Raw genomic sequence first — 19862 nt, forward strand, 5'->3', positions numbered from 1 at the left:
ATCACTGACAGCAATTTCATATTGCTAATAAAGTCTTCACTGTGCAATTCTGTCGCTTACTGTTTTTTTCCCAGTTGTACATTCTATAAAGTATTGATGACTCCTTCACATTTAGATATTATGTTGTACACATCTAATGCACCATGAATTCTCTCTCTCTCTCTCTCTCTCTCTCTCTCTCACACACACACACACACACACACACACGCACACACACACACCTACACACACACACACACAGCTGAATGAATGAAAACAAAAAAAATCTTACTGTATGTTCTATACAGAAAGAACTGAAACATGAAGTAATGCAGTTTTTGTAATGCCACCAACTGTTAGTATTTTGACAGTCATTGCGGTATGATTGACTATGTGTTCATGTTGGATAGAAAACGAGTGCTAAAGTTTTGACCGAAAGATTCGATTTTGAAACGGGTTTGCAGTGTTTTGATAGAGTAAGTGTATATTGAAAAAGTTTTTAAGGGTTTTGAAATGTAGAGTTTGTATTTATTTAACAAACTGTGGTTTTGGTCAGAAAATTAACTATTTGGCTAATTGTGTGATGTAGGTGTGTTGCTGTGTTAAGAGTTTAGAAAAAGTATTCTAAGAATTGGCAAACGCTTCTTAGCAATTGAAAAAAACTGTAAATGTTATTTGTACAGTTGTGTACTGAATTGTGTTGAATGACCAGTTCATTTTGTTCTTTAGTTTTTGAATTTTTTAATCTTCACCTATTTACAGTAGTGTAATGTTTTATTTTATTTTTTCCTAAAGCTTATTCTTGCATTTTGCTCTACGTGCACTCTTTTATGTTTTATATTCTAATAAACACTAAGCTGTCAAATTATTCTTGAATCCCACTAAGATATTTTAGTAACAGTGTTTTGAGTTGATGTCACCCGTGTCTAAGACTGTGTTGTATTGTGAGTGTTTTTGAGGGCTTGTGTGAAGGAAAGGTTTAGTTTTTCAGCAAGGCTGAATGGTTTTGAGAAGAGAGCTTCATTTTGACCTGAAAATAGGATGTTTGGGGAATTGAGTGAGATTTCATGGATTTGCGTTTCCTGTTTTGAGAATACAAGGCATAATTTCAAGAAAAGTGTTCAAGCAATCGAGAAAAACTGTAAAACAACATATGTGACCCTGGACCACAAAACCAGTCTTATGGGTCAATTTTTCGAAATTGATATTTTAACATAATCCGAAAGCTATATAAGAATACATAAACTTTCTTTTGATGTGTGAGTTTTAGAATATGACGATATCTGGCTGAGACACAACGGTTTAAAACTGAGGAATCTGAAAGTGCAAAAGAATCTAAATATTGAGAAAATCACATTAGAAGTTGTTAATCTGAGGCACTGTGACCGACCATCAACTGACAAAAATAAAGTTTTTATATATTTAATGCAGGAAGTTACAAAATATCTCCATGGAACATGATCTTTACTAAATATACTAATGATTTTTGGCATAAAAGAAAATTCAATAATTTTGACCCACACAATGTATTTTTTTCTTTTACTAAAAATGTTCCCGTGTTACTTAAGACTGTTTTTGTTGTCCAGTGTCACATATTGTTTCTAAACTTAAATAGCTGGTGAATGTAGAACCCTGTAGAGAATGGAAATGTATTTGTACCGTAGTGACTTTCACTTAAAAAAACTCACTAGACCGACAAATATGAATGATTCTGGAAACCATAACAATCATCATTTAACAATTCTTGCTTTTTCTCTGAAATGTTCTGGGGAACTCTTGCAACCTTCTGGAGACCTCTAGGGGTCCCCGCACTCCAGTTGTGATGTTATAACCATCCATACAAAAAACCCTTTATATCAGCACTGAATTTAAAGCACAAAGACTCTTACCAGAAGAGCGTGGAAGTGTTGAGTCCTGACAGGGCTGAGGTGAGGAAATCCCTCCAGACATGAAAATCTAGAACAACAGAGAGAGTCAAGAGTCATTCAAGTGTCCGGTCAGTCAGTGTGTTATTTCTAGACAAACACACATTTGTGCAAACTGACACCTACGACATGTTTTAAAACCATTCTTTATAAAATGTCAGTGTGTTAATTCCAGTCCCTCTGCTGTCGCTCGTTCATCATCCAGCAGGCTGAAGTCTCCTCCAGATTGAATGTGTTATTCATGTACACAGATCCATCATTTTATTTTTAAAACTGGAATGATCAAGACAACTAAAATAGGGGAGAGCAGGGACAGTACCATTTTTCAGAAAAATGTCATTTTTAAAAGATCATTTTACAGAAAGAGATATATATTTGCTGTGGTCCGTAACTCACAAGTGTGGTCTAGAAATACCCGGTGGTATTTTGTTCAAACGTTGTATAACTTTTGTATAATTTCACTTTGGAGATAAGTTGCTCATTGTTACTTTCGACCCCATCAGTAGGGACGAAAGTAACACATCAGTATAAGCTCGATTTGTTTTTGTTACTCTGGTTTTATTACTTTATCTGACTATGACCTTGTTAATATGTAACTGCAAACACCTTACGTCTTTGCAAAAAAACATTTTTATTTCAGTTTTATCACAAGTTTAAAAAATAACCCGATATCACAAACTTTAATTGTTTCGAATATTTTATGATTGGCAATGTCAATGCATTTTATAAAACGTTTTAACACTATGAACAATATGGAAATGTTATGAATTTTACTTTCGTCTCCGCTCTCTCCTCCTAAAGATCTATCAAAATGAAAGTGATTGTACAACAGTGCCCTTGTGCTGCACAAGCAGATCTTTGTGTGTAAAGACATGATTAACTCTTTTATTTCTAGACACATGTCTCTGCTCCAGACTTTAATAGTTGCCATGGTGACGGAGTTACATATGGAAGAATGAAGAGAATTGCTAACTCATCAGCAGGCATTTTAAACTCTCCATGCTTTTATCGGAGGACAGCGTTGTGTTGCTTTCACAAGTGTCTCCAAAACACTTCAGTTAAAGTCTGATTCTGTTATTTAATAAAGCGAATATACAGACGACCCGTACAGGCCCTGCATGTATAAGCAGACGTGACTGCTTTTATTACTCATAGCCCTGAGACAGCAGACAAATTCAATATACACAACAAGAAATATGCAAAACGGACAAATAATGATTCTGTCATTGCTGAGCCTGATATGCCTTTTGAGCGATATACAACACTGATGTCAGATTTGGGAATCACTTTATCTTTTGATTTGTGTCTAGTGAGTTAAACACATATAAAGCAATTAAGAAACATTAGTTTCTATCTTCTTAATGAAATAGTGTTGGATCCAGAAGTGAAGTCATATTGAAACTGTGAAGTGTCGTTCAGATGTCTGTCATTTGATTTACAGTAAGTGTGATATTATTCTGACTATAACATACGAGTAAGCTTGAAGCTTGTGCAGGACTCTTTTCAATCATATTCTCAGAAGAACAGAATTTCCAGGAATCTCAGAGTAACACCGTTCGCCCACCTCAGATAAATTTGATTCAATCCCAGCTTCTCTGTTATTCATTCCAGTCCCGCATGTTTTCATCATTATCATCAGATGTGACTTATTCACATTTAATGGTGCAGTGGAAGGGTCACAGGATTGGATGTGGAGCATCTGAACTTACACTCGTAAACTCATAGAAATGTCTGGAATGTGACATCTCTGTTGTGTTGATGGATTTCCTCTTGAGACAGTGAGATGAGGAATGACATATCAAAGACGTTCTTAAATGAGCCCTGAGTTGAGTCCTGATCTGAAGACTAATAGAGTCCATACACTGATCACACATGATATTAAAAGCACTGACCGATCAAGTCAAAAACATCGATGATGTCGAGCAGAGGCACACTGTATATTCAACAGCGGTCACATCCTGAAGCAAACGGCCGTGTGAAAAGATCTGAGCTCAACACCAATGACTGAACCACAGGATCAGAGTTGGAAGATTTAGAGTTTGGGTAAGATAAGCAGATTCTGATGTCATCTGTGCATGTATCAGCTATAGACTGTATAGAAATTATGTTGATTAAAGGCTTTTGTTATTAAACTCAAGTGTTTCATAATGTAAAGCTGTTTCTGCACACACGTCCAACTTTACAAACACTTATTATAACTAATCTGATCTCTTGGTTGGCTCTAAAGTTTCATGTGATATTTGTAATATTTTATGTCACTTGCTGGATATGTCGTCTCCACAATTCTTCAGTGAACTGAACTGTGATATGGCATACTATAGATAAAGGTGATCATATTTGTGTACTTTATACTATACAGAATATCACAATGCTCCTATAACACAAACAAGCCCAGAGTAATGAGGGAGGTGAGAGAGAGAGCCTATATATAATATAACGCTGTAGTGTTAAATAACTTCTGTACTGAAACTAATAAACAGTACTGTTCACGACTAGTAACTCAAAGGAAAAGATTGAGTTGCTGTGGAGAGAGAGAGAGAGAGAGAGAGAGAGGGCAGCGGGGGTCATGCACTGCTGTCTGTTTTCATTGACCTTGTCTGCTGTAGTGCTTGACATATCTCTCAACAAACACAAACAATAAATCCCCACAACACGTGTGTGTGCGTATCCCTCCCTGAATTAACAATAGTTCAAGTTTAATTATTCTTTTGGATTATTTATTATAAATTATTACTAATTACATGATCGTTGCCTGCTGTCAAAAGGTTACATTGACTCAATTTAAGTAATTAGATGTATAATGTATTAGTTAGACCAATTTATTTTAGTGTGTTATACATCAACATTACATTTATTCATGCGGCATATACTTTTATCCAAAGCGACTTACAAGTAGGAGAGCATATAAACATTTGTCAACACGCTAAACCGGACCGTTAGTTTACAAGACCGTGCTACTAGAGGATTAAAGCTGAAGTAAGCAAAGGAGAGAATGAACAACAAGATTTTTTTTTTTTTAAAAGACAGACGGTTATTGGTTAGTCAGATAAATGCAGAACAGGTTTGTTTTGAGCTGTTTTTCTAAGTTGTGATGGAGCTGCAGTTGGTATGGAGGCAGGTCATTCCAGCACAGGGGAACACAATGAGTAAAGATTTTTACAAGCGATTTGGTGCCTCGGTGTGATGGAACAACCAGGCGTTGATCATTTTCAGACCGAAGATGACGGGTGGGGGTGTATGTAGACCTGGAGCAGATTTAAACTTGATGAGGGCGGCAACTGGCAGCCAGTGAAGTGAAATCAGGAGAAGGGTCAAATGGGTTCTTTTAGGCTGAATGAAGACTAGACATGCAGCTGCATTCTGGATCATTTGCAAGGGCTCGACTGCATTGGTTGGACGGCCGGCCAGTAGAGAATTGCAGCTGTCCGGTCTTGATATGACCAGAGCTTGGTCTAGCAGCTGAGAGGCTCCCACAGGAACGGCCTGATTTTCCTCATGTTGTAGAGCACATAGTGTACCTGCAAGTTTGAGAGGTTGCTATGAGAGGTGAATTTCAGCTGGTCATCAAACAATCACCTCCATGTTCCTCACAGACTTGGTGGGTGTTTTGGTTGAGGATCTGAGCTGAATGGTAAGGTGTTTTCAATTGATGGGTGGGCTGGTATAACCAGGAGTTCTGTCTTGGAGAGGTTGAGTTTTAGGTGATGCTCTTTTATCTTATATATATTTTAATAAGAAGAGATGTCCAGAAGGCAGGCAGGAACACAGTCAGAGATGGTGGGGTTATTTTGTTGATTAAGAGAAATAGTAGTGCGTATCATCTCCATAAAAATGGTATGAGAACCCATGTGCCTTAATGATTGGACCCAGGGAGGGGGTGTCATGAAATGGAGGGAGAAGAACCCAAGCACAGGTAGCAGCGGTAAAGGGGCTAAAGAAGACTTTAATAATAAATCAAAGACAAAACAAAAACCCACGAGGGGGATAAAACAGGAGGACAAAAAATAAGAAACAAAACACGACACAGCTTCTTAACACGCAAGGTAAGGAACATGGCAAACACTCACACAATTCAGCTCTGGAACAAGCACGTTAGCGAAAGTACGCACAACGGAGCGCAAACCAGCACAGGAAAATGAACACGAGGATGTTTTAAAGGGAGACAGACAAAGGATAATAGACAAGGGAGTAGGTGTAGGGGATGAAACACTGATGGGAAGGTAACGAGGAAACGAGATGGCAGGAACAAAGAGAGAGTATGGAAAGCCGATAGGTTCACTATCTCTCCCTCCACACAAAACCTAAGGATATGCATAGACTCCGCCGCAAGACCAGGAATAAACTTGATATGATGGCTGAATCATGACAGGTGGTATATATAGAAAAGAGGAGAGGAGCGAGAACTGAGCCATGAGGAACTCCAGTTGTCAGCGGGTGAGATCTGGATGTCTCGCCTCTCCAGGATACCTTAAAGGATCTTGTGTGAGATAAGAGTCAAACCAGTTGAGTGCAGTTCCAGAGATGCCCAGTTTGGAGAGAGTGGACAACAGCATCTGGTGGTTCACGGTGTCAAATGCAGCAGAGAGATCAAGCAGAATAAGGACAGATGACAAGTTCTCTTTACAGATATATGTTTCAGTCAGTGCCTGAACATTGAGATTATACTGACTGGCGAGACCGGGATGAAGTCTGCCTTTTTTACAGTTGACGGGCAGTTCCAGAGCCATACAGCCAGATAAGGAGACTGTGGCAGGCTAGTGCAGAGGGACCGAAGATGGTGCTGAGGTCTCCTCTGTGTATGTTTGTAAGTGCGTCTACAAAACAGTCTGAATAAACTTGAAACACATGTTAGTCCCGGCAGGATTTTGCGTTCACAGAATTTAAGGCATATTCAAATTTACTCAGCAAAATGTGCGTGAACTTGCAAAATGTAGAGATTTTTGAACATTTTCTGCATAATTTGGCCAAAGACGCGGAACGTAATCACATCGCGCACTCCGTCAAAACCTGCTCCATAAGTCAAGCAGAGATACTATATAAGGGAGATAGAAGGGTCTGTAATGCTTAAAATTTGCAAACAACATCTATTGCCTTTCCTTCAATCCGCTGAAGTCTGTAGGATCGGGTCGGAGCAAAGGTTACCATTTGGTATTGTAAAATACCACAGGCTCTCACCAGGGCCCTCTACCAGGCGCCAGTGAGCCTGGGCCAACTTCCCCATCTTAACACCTTCATCACTGACCAGGACAGTTTCCAACACTCTCCCCTGTACTTCAAAGGGGGTTCTTGGGGGAAGACAGGATGTTCACGACAGTGAGAAAAGCCATGTGGGGCCTAAAGACTGAGAACCTCTCATTCTTCCTGAAGAATATATAGTTCTTTCTCCTTAGCCCTGAAAGACTGATTTACAATGTATATACATGTATTCCCACATTGTATGCTTGTCCCCATGTTAAAAGATGGTGTATAGCACTGCAATGTATTTCATACCATACTCATTTTATCTTATTCTAAGAGTTTAACAGCTCCAAACTCCTAGGTGACCATAAAATGGAAGTGAGCTAGTGAGCAGGACAAAGAAACATGTTTTTGCGCCCAAAATCATCTCATCACATTGGAACGCCCACCTTGGAGGGGCGTGACGCCCCCAGGCTTAAAACATCTGTGCACAGAGGAAACCACGCTCATCTTGTGTTCGTGTCCTCGTGCTTGGTCACGTCACCGAGACCTGTCTCTCGCATTGGAGCTTCTTTCGGCAGTTTGCTTCGGCTAAGTTCGTTCTACCCTCGTCACCCAATCCGGTTCTAAGAAAGAAATAGACGGACTCACCCGCTTGCTTTGAAACCATCATGACTCTGAAAACCCTTTTCCACGCACACAAGAACTTGTCCCAGCACACTCAGGAAGCACGTGCAAGTATCTCAACTATATTCTAAATCGCTGGGTTTAAGCTTTAACCCCTTTTTAAAGGGGACATTTCATGAAAAACAGACTTTTTCCATGATTAAAGGCTAAAATTGCGAATGGCCCCGGTGTGCTTATTGGCAATAATGTGTTTGGTGTTCAAAGACGAGACCTTGTTTCTTGTTCGCTTTATCTGACCATACTTTAATGTTTTGTCGCTGGAAGCACAGGCTCACTGCACAGTTTCTACTGAAAAGGGGGCGGAGACTAGCAGCTCTCTGGCATTTAAAGAGACACACACCAAAACAGCGCGTTTCTCCTCACATGCAAAAGTGGGCAAGTAGCACATGGTATATTAAAAGCTCTGTGGTGTATTATGAGCTAAAATTCACAAACACACTCTGGGGACACCAGAGACTTATGTATCATATAGTGAAACCATTCGAACAACCTCTCCTTTAACTAAGGAGACTGTCCTTGATGGTTTTTGCAGATGTGAATAGCTGTTTGTAATGCTGCCACTCTTTGTCTATTTCTTTCAATTCTTTACTGTTTTTACGTTTCATGTGTTGTTTGTTTAGCGTTTGTTATTTGTTAGTTTTGTCGGTTTGTTTCCCTCTTAGTGTGGTCAATAAACCCAAATTTGTATCCACGCTCGAATTGTTTCTGTGTTTACATATCACATATTAACATCACTTAAACTGCTTGATTTCATTATCATTTCTGAAGAGGTTCTTCACTACAGTGAAGATGTTATGAGTGATATGTTTCCAAGGCCAGTAAAGTAATATTTCTTAGAGTTGATATACGATCTGCTGATCACTCGCTGGACGACTGCATTTAATTTGTCGCTATTATTAGGTCTAATGCATCAGGTAAAGTGTGTAAAAATAGGTATGGTTAATCACCATTAATTATAAGTATTTTACTGTGGTTAAACTAGTTTCCCGAAATACACTACAAGTCATTAGCATTAACTGTTAGGCGTTACGCTTATTTGGCTTAAAAAACATCAGTATCTCATGCAGATCTACTGTATACGCTTCATCCAGTCGTGACGGCTCCACACTTCAGTTTCTTCCCCCTCAGGTCTTTTCTTAATCTAACCATGGATTTAAAAAGTGATTTCTTTAGTAAATCAGCTATGAAAAGATACAAACAACTTATGCAAATAGTGCACTTTATTTGCATGAGCTGACTGTACCGTTTCATAGCTGATCAGCAAGCACCATTCCTTCTCATTCAATATCATTCTTAACTTACATGGCAGGACAGTCAACTAATATTTTATAACCATGAAACATTAGATTTTAAAATATCAAATCTTAAAATCAGTGAGCTTCTTGAGTGAATCAAGCGTGTGTTTAAGACACAGGGGCGTGTAGAAGTCGACACATCTCTGAGCTCAGGAAGATTAAAGCTCAAAAACCTAATCAAGATAAACTAGCTTATGTCATATTAGACATAAAAGCACATAAAGAGAGAATTCCTGGAGATCATTTCAACAGTGATGATCACTGCACCCCAACACAAGCTAGCACACGCAGCATGAGCAATGCATGTCCTGCGGCTAAAATACAAGAACAACATGTCTCTCAGACATCTATCAGTATCACATACTTCCAAACTCTTTATAAAACACGTACTCAAAAAAAAACATTTTTGCTGCTTGTCCAATAAACTAAACTTACTTAAGTTAAATCAACGCGGCTTTTGGAAAATTTGGTCACACCATGATTTTTTGTGTTTAGCCTTATAACTGAATCCATTCATGTTGGGACAAGATAAAGGAGATGTGTTGTGTTAACAAAGTAGTTACAATTGAATACATGTTAGTTTATGCATTTTTCAGTAAAAATAAACACTTGTGAGTCTTAAATGTTTATATATCTTTAAGGTTGTGAAGAGTTTGATATATTTATGAGTTTTGTGGTCACCATTGTCCAGAAAAGCGTTGACTGTGGTTAGGTCATGGGCGGAGTTTTCTTAAATCAATATCTTCTAATTGAAGACAAATTAAATTATGTCGGATTTTTGTTAAAAAAAATATCAAATTAAAAGCTTTGATTAAATAATGAAATATAAAATTGGGTTTTTTATACTGGCTTTACACATAAAATACACATGTTAGCATGATTTCATTTCATCAAGTTAATGATATAAAACAAAACAAGACTCTTAATGTGATTCAACTAAACTGCATTGCATTAACTTGATGTAAGTATATTAAGTTTACTGAAATATATAATGTTGCTTAAGTTCAGCGTAATTCAGTTATGTTGAATCTTTTGAGATAAAAATGTTATTAAGTTGAACATATCATTTTTTGTGTATGTATTCAAACATTAGAATGAAAAAATGCCTTCTGAGTGAGGATATACTCTATGTCTCTATATGAGCATGGCATTTTCTTGTTTATTATTCACCATGTGATCACATCTGTTTACAATCTCAAAGATAATTACTGTCGCAGTTCCTTTCTCTTGTGTACATTCTTCTGTATTTATCACACACATCAAAGTGTCTGTGAACCGGATGTTGCTATCGTTTTTACTTCAATACAGAAGACTGACAGTTAAAGGGGAGGAGTTAACGGATGCTCCGCCCAAGCCATCTAACATACGTCATTTTAGATGGATGGTCCCTACAGGAAGGAAGTGAATTCTCAGATCTGAATTGAAGATTATGAGGGCACACTAATTTAAAAAGAAAATGCCCCACATTGATAAAGTATTTAAAATAAATGCATCAATATTTCAAGAAAAAAAAAATCATCTGCTTTAAGCAGATCTATGAATATAACAGTCCTATTAAAACCTAACAGATGATTATTTGTAGTGTTGCGACTCACAAAAACAAACACAGGCGTCCGGTGCACATTTCCACAGAAACCTTCAGTAATGCAATAACATTTCACTTTAATCCACAGAGAACCTTCACACTAATCTAGTTCATAAATCAAAACTATTTCTGGTCAGACACACAAACAGAGCCTGAAAACTGAGTGACAGGGAACGATAAACAACAAACAAGGATGAATCCAAAACACGCCTTAATACAGCCAAACAAATAGAGCGACTGAAAGAAAACACATGGATCTCATTTATAGTCAAGTGATCATCCAACAACCGTCTAATAGCCTGAGATGATATCTGTGTGTGGACAAAAACCACATGAATATAAATCTCAAATGTTACATAACCTGAATGTCAAACATACTATTATTCACTTCACTTGCTATGAATAATCGTATCTTTTGGTTTGTTAACATGACATTCCAAATAAAGAAGGAGTTAAGATGAGCTGAACAGACGGCAGTTACAGCAGCAGAAGAGAAGAGAAGGTTTGGCTGGCGTCAGGTTCTGTGTGTTGATGACGTCACACTCAAGAGTTTGGCACTCGTGTCAAGAACACACACAATGACTTCATGTCACTGCACACCAGACAATGTGAAACACAACACAGCTTCAAGGACACGTTATTCATCTACTCAAGAAAGAGGAGAAATCTCATTTTCCTTCATCTTTAGAAATCAAAGACTGACACTGTATTCATCACATTGCATTGTGGGACACATGTCTGGTCTTTGGTGTATTCTGTGCGTACAGAAAGTTCAGATGAAAGATGCTGTCTGAAGCGGTTATTCATCAACACATATTCACTGGACGGCCAACTGGCAATCAGAACAGTGGATCATCCGTGATAGAAGTAATTTCTCACTATCGGCTACGGGCAGATAGTTTAAAACCAGCTGATATATCCTGTCAATCAAAAGAGGTTGGGAAAATGAAATGAATTTGTGTTCTTGTGAAAACGTTATTAATAACAAACAGAGAGTTTATTTCATCTTCAGAATCTGTTTGGCAGATATTGCTGTGAATAATCTGTATCGGTCTCCAGGACAAATAAACACAAAAGTGTGATGCGTCAGATCACTACTTCAGACTGAATTAAGCATCTGCCGCTCTCTATTCATCCTGAAAAATTACATTGAGATGGCACAACCTGCATTCACACAATCTCTACATCTTATTTCAAATGCAAACAGGACATTTCCATTGTAAATGATGTCTTAATGACACAGGGACTCCGGTACAGTCTGTATAATATTCTGTATTGTGGTGTTTAAGAAATCAGGTCATGTCTATCTGTCTCCCTCACCCTGAACGGTCTGATTCTCATCATGTTTATTTCCCAATGAGACTCTATGTGTGTGTGTGTGTGTGTAAATATCAAAGTCCTTATGTAATGTGTTGGCCTGCTCGCATTCACTCTTTAGTTTTTTCTAATCTGTTTCCTTTTTCTCTCATTCTTTATTCTTATATCTTCTGTTTTGTGTACAGCTCCTTGTAAAGCAAGAGGAGGTGAAAACATGTGTTTGACGTCCAGGGAAACTGATGACGCCATCAATCTTTGGATTCACTTTGGAATAAATGTAACACAAATTGACTTAAACAGAAGGCACACACTTCACAACTGAAGTTGAAGCTTCATCATTCCTAGCGTCAGACTGTTGTGCTCAGTGATGTGATGTACAAGCCGTGTGGAAAAAGGTCAAGTGTGTACATTTCTGAGCCACTAAAGCACCAAATAGAATTTCAAATAATGAATGATTTGACCAGATTTCCCAAACACTGAAAACCTCCACATCCTCAGCAACTGAAGAAGAATGGCACCAACAGAAGACAACACTGATGACAATGTTATCCATCTATTCATATACAATACTTGTGATCACACTGACACTCAAACTCACATATACATGACAATTTAACGACGCCAAATAAAACAATGAACTGTGAGCTAAACAGAGGTGCCCAGAGAAAACAAACAGCTCAAATCAGAGATATTCTTCATCGCAAGTTTTTGAATTAATAAATGAATACATTCATTGTTCTGTCAAATATAACAAGTTATGATGATTTACACAACTAGCACAAACCAAGGCCAAAACTCTCCTCTAGCATCTTACTGAATGTTTTGTTTTCTTTGCCTGTTGCCTTTAGTGTGCTCACTGAGTGCTAACTAAAAATATTACTGCATCATTTAAGTGTAGAAAATTTTACAATATCAATCAAGTTTGTAAATGCAGCTTAATGTGATGTGAGTGTTGAAGCAGAGGGAAAGAGTTTCAGTCAGAAACACGAATAAATGAATGAAAGTTCTAACTGTATTCTCATGAAACTTTTAATATTTTAAAACATCATGCCCATAAACATCTCCTGTAAAGAGCAGCTTAAAGAGACACTTCACCCAAAATGATGACAGATGAAAATGTTGTCATCATTTCGTCACCTACGAGTTGTTCCAAATCTGTATAAATGTATTTGTTCGGGTGAACACAGAGAAAAATATTTGAAAGAATGCTTATGACCAAACAGTTCTTGCCCCCAAATTGACCCCCATAGTGCGAAAATTACCTTATTATTTTTGATTTGTTTTGTTGAACACAAAAGGCAACATTTTGAAGTGTAGGACAGAAAACAGTTCTGGGACACTTTTAACTTTCATCGTTTTTTTCCTACTATGGGAGTCAATGGGGGGCAAAATCTGCATTCTTACAAATATCTTTCTCTGTGTTCAACAGAACAAAGACATTTCTACACATTTAAAACAACTGTTCTGACAGAATTTTCATTTTTGGGTGAAGTGTCTCTTTAAAAATAAAAATAAATTGGTTACAAATAGACATTATTTAAACACATAAACACTTTTTATGAGGAGGGGGCACAACAACCGTACTATTGCAACGTCCATAATATTAGACTGGATGAAATTGTGAATTATGACAGGTGACAAAACCCTTTATCATCACCTCTTACCTAAAAATCAAAGCATGTACACATCTTTATTATGTCAATTTAAGTGTAATATGCATTTATTACTGTATAAAGTGCCACCCCACATGAAAATACTGAATACTGAAATAAACTGTACTAATATTCCTAGATGTTATAGTCTTTGAACAATACCATACTGCAGGAAATATTTAAGTAATATACTACTAAAGCAATATATAGAAGTGATGTGAAGCAGTGGGTTACGGTGCATATTATAACAGCTAAGTGCGTTGTGGCACGAGTCACTAAAAACCCCTCATCTGTTATAAAATACACTGTAACCCACTGCTTCACGAGGCTTATTGCTTTTTAAAATGCTTATTCAACATGCATAGAAAGGTTTCATCAAATAAAAGAAATAAAATGATATTTAGGCTATATAATGTGGACAACATAAATCAGAGTATTTTATAACAGCTTAGAACTCGGCTCAGCCAATCAGAATAAAGCACCAGAACTGACCGTTTTATGAAGTTTCTTTAGTGTTTGTTGAGATTCTCTCTGTTTTCTCAATGGAATAAAGTGAAAATGTTGAGCTTTAAGATCTCAAGAAGTTTTGTAAAATATCAGATTATAATTGTACTCAAACCACAAAAGGACTTTGGATGAGGCTGGAGGGACATCTTGATAACACATTTAATGTTTTATTTATTATGCTGTAAACATATTTTGTAACGTGTTTATTTTTCAGGCCTTTTTCAAAAGATAGATACACAAACAGTTTGCTGGCAAAGCTTGTGAAGAAAGCCTGACTTTTTCTCCGAGGCAAACTCTGTCCATGACATTACTGAAATAACCTAAAAGATGAGCAGAGAGAGTTTGTCCTTCTCTTTGTTCGTCTGTTCTTGAATGGCGTCCAGTATTCTTGGCTCATACAGCACATTCTCTCCAGCCATGAAACTATTTTCTCACAACACATAACAAAAGATTAGAAGAAAGATCCACGCTTTTCAGTTGAATACACAGGCCACACGTCCACACTAGTTCACACTAAAAAAACACCCTGAGACAGTATGAGCTCACAATCGATTCATATTCCAAAATAAAGCAAAATCAATTCACAGACTCGTACCATGGCATCCACAAACATAAGTTGCACAAAAAATTTAATGTGATTTGCATTTGTGCATCTCTGCATTTTGAACATTTTTAGCATGAAGCGGTGCTCATAAATCCATTCGTGAACTCAAACCAATCCACTTGTGATGCTCATCATTCTCAAGAATCAAGGAAAATCCCTCACATTGCCTTTGTCATAACCAGACATACTGCCAGTGCCAGACAATAAAAGCATAATCTGAAATAAAAGACAATGACAAAAGATGAGACTTGTTGTGCTTTACGTGCTATCCTACAGACAAGCTGATGAGCTCACAATAGAAACACAACAAACACACAAAAACAATTAAGGATCAACCAATAAGAAAGTTTAAAACCTTTCCGTACAAAACAACAAAGCTGGTGTCTTGAGTTTACCGCATCTTGACTCTTCTGTAAATGCAAAAATCCTTGTGTTGTTCTGTAGCAATTCCTGAAACAAACCCCCAAAAACACGTCATGACACACAAGACAGATGAACACTGAGAGACACAGTAAACCCACAGAATCATCCACATGTGTTCACAGATCAAATGAACTCCAGAGTTTTCTTAACCACTTCCATGTTTATTTGATTTGATCATATTTATAAAGTACACACCCACACACACACACACACACATACACACAGTTATAAGAAAGTCCAGGAAGGCTATCACTCACGTACAGTACGTGGTAACGTGAAAGATCTTTTCATTCAGAAGATTCTGTACACAAAACATATCTTACACAACACATTTCTGCTGTTTTTCTCCTGTTCATGAATAATACGACTGAGTTTTGCCACCAAGTTGGCGATTCAATTCTTATTTATATGGTTTCGACTCGATTCAATATCGATTAGTTATCAATACTACCATTAAAATGCTAGTTTTGCAGACATGGAATCTATAAGAAGACATATACGCTGTTAACTGATACCTCGGCTATATTAGTGAAATACACATGAACAGAGCACACACAATTATAGCTCATGTGTTAAGCATTGTGACTTATTTCAATGTTTAAAGTGAAAAGTAGAAAACCTCCAGGAGAACTGATCCATGAGAGCGTGTGTATTAATAAAACTCACAAACTCATCCCACACTTTAATCACTTTCCAAGTGAGAAGTGACACCAAAACAACACCTGATCTACGGTGCAATGAAACCATCGTTTCAAACATTTAAAATCCCATGTAAGAATGAAACTAAAAGTAAAGCTTTCTCAACACCATCTATAACACATCTCAAACATGCACGTGTGTAGTCAAACATCTGTTTTCACCAGTTCACCGGTCCATTCACTCTCAATACATGATGCTAAACAAACTCAAATTAATGAAGTTACAACTTTATCTTCGTACTTTGTGCACATAAAAGCCCTGAAAGCTGAAACACATGAAGCAAAATTAAACGTGAATCTCATGGGGTCCTTCAGGGGGAACAAACACATTTCAGCCTCTTGCTTCATCAGGTTTGGCAAAGACACCTCAAGCTTCCCATGAAGCCTCAACCACAACACCCCCTTCACAAACAATCAAGAGTTGAACTGCTCGGACATACAGCAACACTTTATTAAATGAAAAGAGTCCCAGCGATCAGAAGCATCGAGAGTGAAGTCAAAACTATCTCGCTTCACAAGCAGAGAGACTGGAAAGTGCCGTCCCATAACCCTCCTCTACATTACATTAAATTAACTCCTTCTCCGCCAGCCTCTTTAAAAAAGTTGCCAGCCTACGCCAGCGTTTTTTAACATTGTCAACCAAATTTAATGGCTCACAGTAAATTTTCTGTAAAGAATACAGTTGTGTTCAAAATTATTCAACCCCCACTGAAATTGATTGTTTTGGTCGGTTTGACATTGATTATGATCATTCAGTCATCCTGCTTACAATTAAATCAAAGAGGCACGTGTAGGTCAGACAAATATAACATAACATTTATAATGAAATAACCACAAATGTCTTTTCTGAGCTCACATCATTATCAGTTTTATTCAACCCCCAAGTGACATTCAATCTTAGTACTTAGTACAACATCCATTTACAGTTATAACAGCTTTTAAACGTGAAGCATAGCTTGACACAAGTGTCTTGCAGCGATCTACGGGTATCTTCGCCCATTCATCATGGGCAAAAGCCTCCAGTTCAGTCACAATCTTAGGCTTGCGCACTGCAACTGCTTTCTTTAAGTCCCACCAGATCCCACCAGTTCTCAATCGGATTTAAGTCTGGTGACTGCGATGGCCACTTCAAAATGTTCCAGCCTTTAATCTGCAACCATGCTCTAGTGGACTTGGAGGTATGCTTGGGATCATTGTCCTGTTGAAAGGTCCAACGTCTTCCAAGCCTCAGGTTTGTGACGGACTGCATCACATTGTCATCCAATATCTCCTGGTACTGAAGAGAATTCATGGTACCTTGCACACGCTGAAGCTTCCCAGTACCTGCAGAAGCAAAACAGCCCCAAAGCATGATTGACCCCCCGCCATGCTTCACAGTAGGCAAGGTGTTCTTTTCTTCTTAGGCCTTGTTCTTCCTCCTCCAAACATAGCGTTGATCCATGGGCCCAAACAGTTCTAATTTTGTTTCATCAGTCCACAGAACACTATCCCAAAACTTCTGTGGTTTGTCCACATGACTTTTGGCATACTGCAGTCGACTCTTCTTATTCTTTGGGGACAGCAAGGGGGTGCGCCTGGGAGTTCTGGCATGGAGGCCTTCATTACGCAGGGTGCGCCGTATTGTCTGAGCAGAAACTTCAGTACCCACATCTGACAAATCTTTTCTCAGTTCCTCAGCAGTCACACGGGGACTTTTCTCCACTCTACGCTTCAGGTAGCGCACAGCAGTCGAAGTCAGCATCTTCTTTCTGCCACGACCAGGTAGCGTTCCAACAGTGCCCTTTGCCTTGAATTTGCGAATGATGCTTCCTATGGTGTCTCTTGGTATGTTTAACATCTTTGCAATCTTCTTATAGCCATTGCCCTTCCTGTGAAGAGTAATCACCTGTTCTCTTGTCTTACTGGACCATTCTCTTGACCTCACCATGTTTGTAACCACACCAGTAAATGTCTAGAAGGAGCTGAGTATCACAGTCATTTTAAAGCTGCCTAATTGGTGCTTATTAGGCTTTATTGCTGCTCCCTGATATCCACAGGTGTTTTCAATACCTGATTGAAAACACTTCATTGAACCTCTGTTCTTCAGAGTGGTAGTCTTTAAGGGGTTGAATAATTATGTCAATGAAGAATACACAAAAGAAACATTTACTACTGTATTACAAAACTAATTGATGTCATTTTAGTTGCATATGGTTCTTTAAGAAGTCCTTGTAGGATTTCATTCTGAATACAATTACAAATGTACACTAAATTCCCTAAAACCATTTACAGCATTGGGGGTTGAATAATTTTGAACACAACTGTATATGGACAAACAATATGTTAAATGAAAGAACAGAGTCTCAGCTTTTAAACAAAGGAAACCGTATTCTTCTATCTTCATTTGTTCGTTTTTTATCACTCTGTAGATGTGGGTGGGTTTCTTCAAAAATGAATCATTTTGATTAAACAGCTGAGATAATTAAAGTTTTTTGTCAAAGATTCCACCCAGATTACATTCAGAACAATCATTAAAAACCGCTAAAACATATAAGTTCTAGGTTCTGGGATTCTGTACTTTTTCCCAAAGGTGTGTAACAGCCCCACCTGCTGTACAACAGTACAAACACTGATTGCCGTAATAACTCGTCTTTGGCGGGGAAGCATTTTTTTTTAAATGACGAGATAACTTGTCAATGCCGCTGAAAGAGTAAACATCATGACACTTGAGCAGAAAATAACCATCATGTAGTGATGACACTCTTTTATTCTCATTCATAAAACAAAGAACGTTTGCAAAATCAGTTCAATGCAGAACCTTTATGATGTTTTTATGAAGGATACTGTTTCTGTTTGTTTCATCAATGCGTCCCATATGGGATCAACTTTGAGTTCTACAAAACTGTGATTGTGAAAGAGAGCTTGAGAAGTGTTGGAGAAAAACATTTAGTCTTTATTTATCTGACAGAAACCCCTATAACTAACTAGAGATGTGTCATTGTAGCGAATGAGAAGAGCCGCTTCCCATCGGGGAGAGCCGAACCTTTAGCCGCAGGTAGGGGCGGGACTTTATTCGGATGGGCACACCATGCGGCCAATCACATGGGAGGTCAGATTGGGATAATAACATTATGTGAAAGAAGGACGGGGGACACGCTCTGATGATAGCGAGTCTAGTCGTACAGGTTGTTTCAAAAGAAAATATTTGACTGTTGGCAATTTTCAGATCTGTGACATGATCCACTTCCATAGTAGGAAAAAAATATTGTATATTGTATATTGTAAAGTGGGATATTCGGAAGAATTTAGCACCACAAACAGATAAGTATCATTTGTTATTTCCAGTTTTGTCGAGTTGGTAGCATCCAATGATTTTCTTTCCTCAGAACATGTTGTCTTAAACCTGATCGAGATTCCCATTCATTACTAAACGCCTCATCATCCATTTTGGAAAACGTGTCTGTCACATGATCAGATTCCCTCGTCACGCACGTATACACGCATGTGTGCACTCAAGCCAGTGGTGCGGTGGTAACTGACTTTTGTTTATAAAAGCGATAGTGAGTGACTAGCGTCATTTTGGATAAGCAGAAGCTTTCAGTAAATGGAAAAATGTGTCTCTGGACATCTTGTCTATTCAGTGAGCGGCAGAAGTGCAGCACATTCATGACCAAACCACTGCTTACGAGTAAGTGAATGAATGATTACAAAACAGCGTTTACAAGAATCAGTCATTGATAATGACTGGACATATGAACATAAACTGTATTTTATGTCTGACACATTAAATATGTAAAGACTTGATGTAAAAAAAGTAAACGATGATGGCTTTATTGGGCGTTTGTGTTAAAAAAACCCCAGTGAGTTTAGAGATTAAACGCAAGTATGGCGGAACCAGAGTCATTGAGAGAGAGAGTCGCGACAACTATTTGACTCCAATAGATCATTGTAGTTGAGTAGGCGGGGCGAGACCGTGGTTCGAGTCCGGTGAGTAATTGCGAATAAGCTTCAGCTGTGCGCACACCGGGCTCGA

General features: G+C 38.1%; 1 protein-coding gene across 5 annotated transcripts in view; it reads right to left on the reverse strand.

The window, feature by feature from the left end:
- The window catches only part of thrb (thyroid hormone receptor beta), a 75789-nt gene that overhangs the window by 32392 nt on the left and 23535 nt on the right, over nucleotides 1-19862 (reverse strand). For all 5 annotated transcript variants that reach the window (XM_056742201.1, XM_056742197.1, XM_056742199.1 and 2 more), the window contains one exon: nucleotides 1869-1935. The gene's annotated coding sequence lies outside the window, so the exon portion shown is untranslated. The remainder of the gene's footprint in view (nucleotides 1-1868; nucleotides 1936-19862) is intronic.

This window comes from Triplophysa dalaica, chromosome 25 (genome assembly GCF_015846415.1).
Source record: "Triplophysa dalaica isolate WHDGS20190420 chromosome 25, ASM1584641v1, whole genome shotgun sequence".
Lineage (NCBI taxonomy): Eukaryota > Metazoa > Chordata > Actinopteri > Cypriniformes > Nemacheilidae > Triplophysa > Triplophysa dalaica.